Below are 9570 nucleotides of genomic sequence, written 5' to 3' on the forward strand. Positions count from 1 at the left end.
GCAATTCTCAGAAAACAGTACTGCTTTTCCCTAGTTTAAGTATTTTTTTATTAAGGAATTCATGATTTATGAAAGATCTCAATTCTCAGTGATTTTTAAAGAGTGTTTCAGGACAATGTTGTGTGCTGAGAAAAATAGAATCTTTTGCCATTGTCCCAAGATGATTTCTTGACTAGTATGTCTGCCTATTTATACTATACAAATCCACCAAATAAACAATAAGGTGTCTATTCCATTTAGACTATAATCTCATTGGGAGTAACTTCTCTGAACTCCAGACTCCTTTCTTGACGAACTAAAACAATCTAGAAGGTAAATAAAGCTCAAAAATAAAGTCGAATTATAACTTGTACTATTTACTGACACAAGTAAATCTAAGAGAAAACCAGTAATGGCTAATCATGCAAAATTTGTAAAGTTGCTTCTTTCATTCTTTCAATTTAGCTCTTTTCCTTCCACATCTACACAGCCCACACTGGAGTAGAGTGTTGGCAACATTCTGGTGAAATTACAAAGAGCATATAGCCAACTGGGAATACTTAGGCCAAAAGTATTGCCTTGTGTTCAATTAGGAATCCTGAAGTAGTCCTGGCTGAAGTAAGTTTATGGCTTAGTGTATACAAAAAAGATGATGTACTGGGGTCTGCAATTACTACCAGTGAGACAGAAGTGCACTTTAATTTATAGCTGTCATCTGTGTGATTTGAAACAAAAGCTCTGGCCCATGTGGAGAGGTGCATCTGCTATGTCCAACATAGGCCTGCTCATTACTCCCATGGAAATACTGGCAAAGGAGAGAGAAGAACCCGAATCAAAGACTTGGACACCAACGTCAACACTTGTTTCCAGTTGAAACCTGCCGAACCAATTTCTGTTTGCAAAACTAACTGAGAAAGTTTAAGAAGTTTTGCAGCAGATTAAGAAACAGAGCGGGCCTGTCCTGACCAAGGGGAAGTTGGGTGCTGTACCTCATGGAAATGTCATTTAGACGGAGAAATTGTCATCTGCCACCGTGACAGCCAGATGATTGCAGCCAAATTTCCATCAGTGCCCCGACTGACAGTCTGTCGCCTGACCAGAAGGGGGATGTTGCCCTGCTGATGGAGATTGGCGACCCTAGAGAAGCTATCCGGTGTGGCACAAGGAAGCCAAGTGATGGATGGCAACATAGAGGACACGTAAACCCCCAGGCACTGTGCCAATCTTAATGGGGGAGCAGATCTGCTTCTGACTGATGCTGAAAACACATAAAGGCACATACTTTTAACAAAAGTGGTGACAAATGTCCAGACAGGCAGTTTGACTGCCGATTTCATCTGGCAGCTCTCCATTCTCTCTGGCTCTAGATACCAGATAAAGATCTTTTTTTCCTCTCTCCTCCTTGTCTGATTTTGGGAAAGGTTTCCCCACTCCTGGCCTTCCATTATTTTGACTGACAATCCGAAGTGTGTCTACATGCAAAAATCAATTCTACTGTAGTCTTTTGGATTAACTATCAATGGCCCTTTTATCCAACCGATGACAGTCATTGTACTCACAATGATAAAACCGCCAATTTAGAGTTCGAGGTAAGCTAGATTGTAGTTTTAAACAGAGATGTAATTTTTTTTCCGTGAGCTGGAATAAGCAGGTTATATTATAGTTTGAGAGAGAGGACACCAAATGCAGTGACTCCCAAAACTCACTGCACGTTGGAATCACAGGAGATCTTTAAAAAATACTGCTGCCTGGCTCCAAACGTGAATGTTCAGATTTAATTGACACGATCTGGACATTGGGATTTGTAAAACCTTTCCAAGGTGATTTTAATATGCAGCTAAGTGTGGGAACCACCATCAAGATAACTAAACAACAGTAAGTTCTATAGCTTCCCAGACTCAAAACTCAACTTCACTTACTGTGTGACTTTGGAAAGATTACATAATCAACTAATACTAATGATGTCATTTATTGTGAGGATTTAGTTCAAAACTGAAGGTACAGAGTAAGTGCTCAACAAATAAGTTTAAAAATGAATCACTAGAGGTGCCTAGGTGGCTCAGTCAGTGAGGTGTCTGACTCTTGATTTCAGCCCAAGTCATGATCTCACAGTTCAGTTCCTGTGAGCTGCACATCGGGCTCCATGCTGATAGCCTACTTGGGATTCTCTCTCTCTCTCTCTCTCTCTCTCTCTCAGCCCCTCCCCTGCTCACACTCACACTCGTTCTCTCTCTCTCAAAATAAATAAATATTTTCTTTAAAAAATGAGCTAATATAAAGCACGTTTAAGTACCAGCCCAAACAAAAGAAGCCTGTTTACATGATTTTCTTACAAATTCCTTAGACTAATTTCAAATACAGTCAAAATGTATTTACTAAATAATTTGCCTTAATAACAGTTTCCATGGCCACCATCGCAAATCCTCACAAACTTAGTGGTTTCAAACAACATAAATGTATTCTCTTACAGTTTTGTAGGTCAGAAGTTCAACACAGATCTCACTGGGCTGAAACGGAGGGTTGGCAAGGCTGTATTTCTTTCTGGAGGCTCTCGGCGAGAATCTACTCCCTTGCTTTCTTCAGGCTGTAGAGGCCTCCCACACTCCTTGGCTCATGAGCCCTACCCGCCCCCCCGCACACACACACCATATTTTCACAGCCAACAAGTTGCCTTTCTCTAACCCTTCTTCTGTAGTCACAGTTCTTGCTGACCAACCCCAGTTGGAAATGGTTCTCTGATCTTAAAGAATCAGGTGATTAGTTTGAGCCCACCTGGATAATACAGGCTACTTTCCCCATCTCAAGGTCTGTAGCTTCAGTATCATCTCTACAGCTCTTTTTGCTGTGCAAGCCAACATATTCATAGGCTACAACACTTAGGGTGTGGACATCTTTGGGGAACCATTAGTCTTTGTACCACAGAATTACTATATCCTTGTATCATGTTCTCTTTAAATGTCCTCTTGGATGAATAAAATTCTTCCAATCCTTAACATCTAGGGTAAGCTCTTTTGAGTTCAAGTCTTATAGAAATTATTATAAAATTTGAACTGATTATGTCTATCCATGTCACCTAGTGATTAATAACTGTAGTAAGCAATTAACGAAATCAATAGTTACTCTGTGCTGACTTCTTGAGCTTTTCTGTCTACTGTTTCTTCTTAGGGTTCAGATACAAACTTTTACTCTAATTTCTTCCAAACATTTTTTTTAAGTTGGCAGATCCTTTTCCCATTATAACAGCACTTTACTTCTGCAAATTCCAAACACTATGCCAAACCTCCACCAAAAAGCTACTTAAGCAAAAACAAGTAATGAGTTCCCACCAGGGTTGGTCATGTTTCCTGACACTATTCACACCTCTCTGGATAATCCATCATTGCTCTGCAGCACGAATTGACCCTGAAAAGTCTGGGCAATTTCCCAGAAACCTGTGAGCTAGGCCCACACATTCTGTCAGGGGGAGCAGCTATTACAATCTGGAAAGACTGGCCTGAGCAAACATCCTCCATCCAGCCAGAGCCTCACCTTGAAAGCACACACTTTGAGATTTCTCCTTGGCGCTGTCATCTGCCCATGCTGCTCAGACGCTAGCTTAGCCACACCATCAAGTTCAGGGTAGTCACACTTACATCCACATCCTTTCTTTATCTAATGCAGCTGTGACTCAGAGGAATTGCTCACATTCTCCCTCCTCCTCCCATTTCTCCCACCTCTGTCCTCTTCTGGCAGCAGAGTAATTGATAACTGTCTATCTTTCCCCCACCTCTGGAAGTGAGGAGCTGGGGAGTCGGAGCTCTAAGTAGTCTTATCATGATAGAAGGAAAACGGAAAGATAAGGCTAGGTAGGCACCGCAGGGCCAAATGATGGAAGGCTCTGGATGCTGGGCTGAAGCATTTGGGCTTGATTCATTAAATGATAAGGAAGCATCATAGGCTCCTGGGTAGAGGAGTGACGTGAAGATGGTGGTATTTTCGAAAGAACAATCTGACAGTGCCACGTGTGATGACTTAGAAGCAGGGACAAAATAGAAGAGAAGCCAGTTAGGAGACTATCACAGAAACCAAGTCCAAGTTGATAAGAGGCTGAAACAGTATGACAATGTATATGAAGCAGGAGCAAGGATAAATCCAAGAGACTTCAGGAACCAGAAGCCTCCGGGGCTTAGTGACTAATTTTACATGAGTGATAAACTTGAGAGGTTTCAAAGATGACTCTAAAATGTAAAGCTAAGGCAGTAGGAAATGGTAGTGCTTCTGAGACAGGTAAGGGGATGAGAAAGGGAACATGGTTTAGTGTGGATTGAATTAGCAGCAACAGCACTTATGCTACTCTTTGATTATTCAATCCATCAATCCCTTCTCATTTCAGTTACTGTACATGTCAAATGCCTAATGTCACTCATACGACCATGCTTTAAATCTCTATAATTTTATCTCTTACAGTTCTTTTGATAGCAAATATCCCAGTATTTTGCACAAATCAAGTTATTTTCTGCCTGTAGAATTGGGCCCATGTCTGGTCAAACCCAGAACTCTATTATTGTGATTATTCCAAGAAATGTGAGACATCATATATGGATGATAATTAGAAAAAAAAAAAGATGTGAGAAAAACCTTCCTTTTTTCCTGTGGATCAGGAGCCATAAGGATGATGTAACCTTGTGATTGCTAGTAACCAACTTGCTATGAAATGGAGGAAGTCTCTCTGAGAATGAGGCCAACAGAGACAAGCAGACTAGAGAGAGATACAGGGACCTGAGACCTCATATAAATCCCTGGATCCAGTCAAGCCTCACTATCTCCACATCTTAGACTTCCCAGTTATATGTACTAATTAATTTCCCAATGCTTCTTTTTTTCTTTTTTTCTTTTTTTATTTAGCTTAAGCTCAGGCTTCTATCACTTGTAGCCCAAGTCCTGACTATTCTATCATCTCAAGGGTGCTCCTTTGCAAGGAATGCTTTTCCCTATACTCTTTCTTTCTTTAAATTTTTTATGTTTATTTTATTTTTGACAGAGAGAGAGAGACAGAGACAGAGCATAATGGAGGAGGAGGGGCAGAGAGAGAGGGAGACAGAGGACCTGAAGCAAGTTCTAGGCTCTGAACTGTCAGCACGGAGCCCAATGTGGGGCTTGAACTCACTGATCATGAAATCATGACCTGCGCTGAGGTTGGCACTCAACCGACTGAGCTACCCAGGCACCCCAGCTTTTCCCTATACTCTTAGTCTGACTAACTCCCATTTGTCTTCAGGGCTTGGCTTAAGTATTACTTTCTCAGCGAGCCATGCCATGAGGCACCAATCCAAATTAGGTCCCTCTTGATGTAGAGTTCTAAATATATCTGTCAGATCCATCTGGTCCAATGTGTCATTCATATTGACATACACACACACACACACACACACACACACACATATATTTTACTTTCATCTTTTCTCAGGAAGATACATTCTACTAAATGAAGAGATAAACCAAGTCAGAGAGGAAAAAAGAAGACCTAAGAAACAGGTGACCAAACACGAGAGAAATAAATGGACTCCTCAAGGTGATGGTGAAGAGCAAGAGACAGATAGCAACTCTGCAGCAGCTCAGATGTTGTCTAGCATGGACCAGCACAGACACAAAGACTCCAGGAAAGACTGCATAAAAATGGAATCAATATATCACCAAATGCATTTGAATATAATTGAGAAGAGATTTACCGAGGAGGTATTAGGGATAAATTAGCCATAAGTGTGTGGGGAACTATGCAAATAAGAATAGAAATTATTATGGTTGTTATTATCATTTTTATTAATCTCAAGAAAAAGAAAAAGTTGCACAGGGATAGATAATAATAATAAAAACGAAAAATCCTAACACGTTAGTGTTTAGTACATGACAGGAATTGTGTTGACTCTTTATATTTATTGTTTTTATTTATTAACTAATTCATTATTAATCTTCACAAAAATCTGATGTTGTAAGTACAATGATTCCCTCATTCTACATTTGAAAAAATTGAGGCATGGAGATATTAAGGAACATACCTGGGTTCACCCTGACAGTACCATTTCTGGAATTTGAATCCAGGCAACTGGGCTCTAGAAGCTGTTCTCCTAACAGTTACTGCATGCTGCCTCTCAAAAAAATCATAAGCTATTATAACATGTGGTACATGTGAAAGGAAGCTAAATCTTAAGAATCTTTCTTGGAGGGTGGTAGCTAAGACCTTAAAAACGAAAGAAAGAAAGAAAGAAAGAAAGAAAGAAAGAAAAAAAGAAAGAAAGCAGGGAAGGAAGGAAGGAAGGAAGGAAGGAAGGAAGGCAGAAAGAAAGAAAGAAAAGGGTCATATAAGGATCATTTTTAAAGATTTAGAGATAGATGCTAAAAAATGTGCTGAAAGAATTGAATATGGATGCCACAAGTAGAAAATGCAGAGTATGGAGGATTTCCTTTAGGAAACTTAACAAGACTTGTAGAAATGCTTTATTTTTTAAACCATGTGCTTGTGTAACTAATATTTTTCCCAGCCACTGTTAAGGGTTTAACTATCACTAAGTTGATATTTAAAGCTATGAGTATGGATCATCTTTAAGTGTAAGTAGAGAAGAGAAGTCCCAAGGACAGAATACTTAAAGGTCTACATAGCCCATGCTAGGAGGCTAAAAGAATAAGAAGTAGAGAAGAAACAAGGACAGACTAAAAAGAAACATCAAAGGACTCAAAAGCAAAGAGGAGAGAGCATTACGAAGGAGAGATCCGGTAACAGTAAGGAAAAGAGGGGAAGGACGATAAGAATAGCAACTGAGCCAAAATTGCATTTCAGTAGTGGCTGGGGAGCAAAGCAGTCATGGGTGATCCCGGAAGGAGGTGCAGGTTAGGCACTAGGAGGCATGAGCACATACCATAGTTGTCAGAATAGCAGCGAATCCTTTTTTTTCCCCCCTTAGTTTACTGTCAGGTTGGTTTCCATAGAACACCCAGTGCTCATCCCCACAAGTGCCCTCCTCCATAACCATCACTCCCCTTCCCCTCCCCCCACCCAATCAGCCCTCAGTTTGTTCTCGGCATTCAAGAGTCTCTCATTGTTTGCCTCCCTCCTTCTCCCCCACCATTTCTCCCCTTCTTCTCCCCCACGGTCCTCCGTTAAGTTCCTCCTCATCCTCCTATATGTGCAAACACATGGTATCTGTCCTTCTCTGCCTGGCTTCTTTCACTCAGCATAACACCCTCAAGGTCCATCCATGTTGCTACACATGGCCAGATTTCATTGTTTCTCATTGCCATGTAGTATTCCATGGTATAGATAAACCACATCTTCTTGATCCATTCGTCCGTTGATGGACACTTAGGCTCATTCCATGATTTGGCTATTGTTGAGAGTGCTGCTATGAACATTGGGGTACATGTGCTCCTGTGCATCAGCACTCCTGTATCCCTTGGGTAAATTCCTAGCAGTGAGAATAGCAAAGACATCCTTTCCTCCAGCACAGGAGCTCCCTACCTCAAGAGCTGCCCAGCTAGATTTGATTTTTTTTTTTTTTTTTGGTCCCTGAAGTACACTGCCAAAGGAGCAGCAGCCCCTTCATAACAGGGAAAGAATGACAGGAAATCATTATTGGCAAGAAGCTTGTTGACATGAGGAAAATGACATGGTTAGTTTCTGATGGTGGCAGTGTGCCATTTTCAGTGATGCCAAAGCAAAGAAATCATAATATCTAGAAAATAATATTTCCATGCCCGCCATATAAATTCTAGCCAGATGTTGCCCCGAGGAAAGTGAGTTCCTTTGGCTTTGATGACAAGTACAGAAGAGCAAAGTCCTCCTTCTTACTATTGATGAGCTCCGATTGTTGGTTACATGAATCAGGAGACAAGCTTTGGGGCAGGATCACAGCCAGCCCAGAGTTAGACCTGAAGATAAGTGAGAGGTCACCGTTTAATTTCAAGAAGAGCGCCAAGTACATGCTGAAGAAAAGAGAAGCCACCTGGCAGCATTAAAGTGGAGCCTCCGGAATGCGATTGTGTTCTGGGGGCAGACAGGTGAGAGCATGCTCAGCTCCAACAAAGTAGACCTGCGACAAGGGAGAGATGAAAGCGTCCCCACCACCTCCTCCAACAGCTGCAGGAGGTTTCCTGTTCCTTTCATCTACCGATCCACGTGACCCATCAGCCACCTGTAGGGGGTGTCCAAAGATTCTGCCACAGTGAAATGTGTTAGTTGTGTGTCAGAGGGCTGTTTGCTTGAAGTAGAGGATGTCAGAAAAGTGTAAGCTGGCTTCTAGTCGTACATTGATACGTACGTTCAATTATTCATTGAAGCTGCAGCTTCTTTCCTTTCACTGAGGCACAGTTCAAGAACACAGTGGTTCTTTAAATATATATATTCCACACGCAGATAAGAGACTATCAATGTTCATGTAAAATGAGCATCACTCCTGAGAGCTCCACATCAAGTGAAAACTATTTTGGATGAAGCGTGAATCCAGTCTTTCTGTATTTTCGTACCACTCAGGGGTAGAGTTAACACATGGTTGTGAGCGCACACACACATACACACAGGATACGTATATGGGATTGAGGCTAGAATTAAATCCATCCATTTGGTTGTTCAGTTGGATTCTTACTGTCCTACTCCCTCTTAATGCCTTGATACAAAAGAAGGAGGGAAGGAGTGGGTATGGAGATGCAGGGACTCCCAATGATAGTCCAGAAGGATCACAGAGTACTTGCCTACCCACTTCCCATATCTTTTGCACCAGAGCAAAGAAAAATCGATCCCGTCAGAACATCCTAGACTGCAGCTGACTCCAAGGGAATAGCACAGCAGTGACACAAGAGATGCCAGCCTAGGGAGTGGACAACCCGGGACTCTCTCCACCGATGTCCCACCTATCTGCACCTCTGCCAAATAAGAAGCTAATCAAAGACAGGAGAAAACCTGTTCTGAGGACAGCAACACTGTGTTTATGCTCACTCGAGATGAGTAGGAAAGCTATGTTATCCAGATGAAAAGAACAGCAGTGTAAGCATGAAGCATGTGGGTGTGGAGATAGGCAGTTTAGATTAAATTCTGAGTGTGCATTTACCAGCTGTGTGACCTTAGGCAAATTATTTAACCTCTCTGTGCCTCTCTTTCCTCAAATTTAAAAGGACTGAATGATAATATTTGCCCCATAAGGATAGTTTGTTAGAATTAAATGAGGTAGCTCATTTAACACAAGTACAATAAGTGGTAACTATTGTTATGTGTGCTCGTAAGATCCCTGGACCCTAAACAATATTCCCCACTAGCTTGTTAGATACCTGAGATTCTCCCTTTGGAAAATTATTCCTTGGATAGAGAAGTCAGGGTCCACAAGAGTCTCTAGCCTTATTAAAAGGCAAAAACTTATAACAATGCAAAAAGAAATCTCTGAGGCTCATATCTGTGAGATACCTGTTTTCATTCCTTCCAAAATCACACCCAGGGGCAAGGGGTCATTAAATCACGTCTCTATGTCTTTCACCTTTTCCTTCACCCTACTTCCCTGCGTGACACTGGTTCCTCTTCACTCTCACCAGTCTACCTGCTGGCATTTTCTGCAATGTCACTGGCTTTTC

This window comes from Crocuta crocuta, unplaced genomic scaffold (assembly GCF_008692635.1).
Source record: "Crocuta crocuta isolate KB4526 unplaced genomic scaffold, BGI_CrCroc_1.0 scaffold125, whole genome shotgun sequence".
NCBI classification, from domain to species: domain Eukaryota; kingdom Metazoa; phylum Chordata; class Mammalia; order Carnivora; family Hyaenidae; genus Crocuta; species Crocuta crocuta.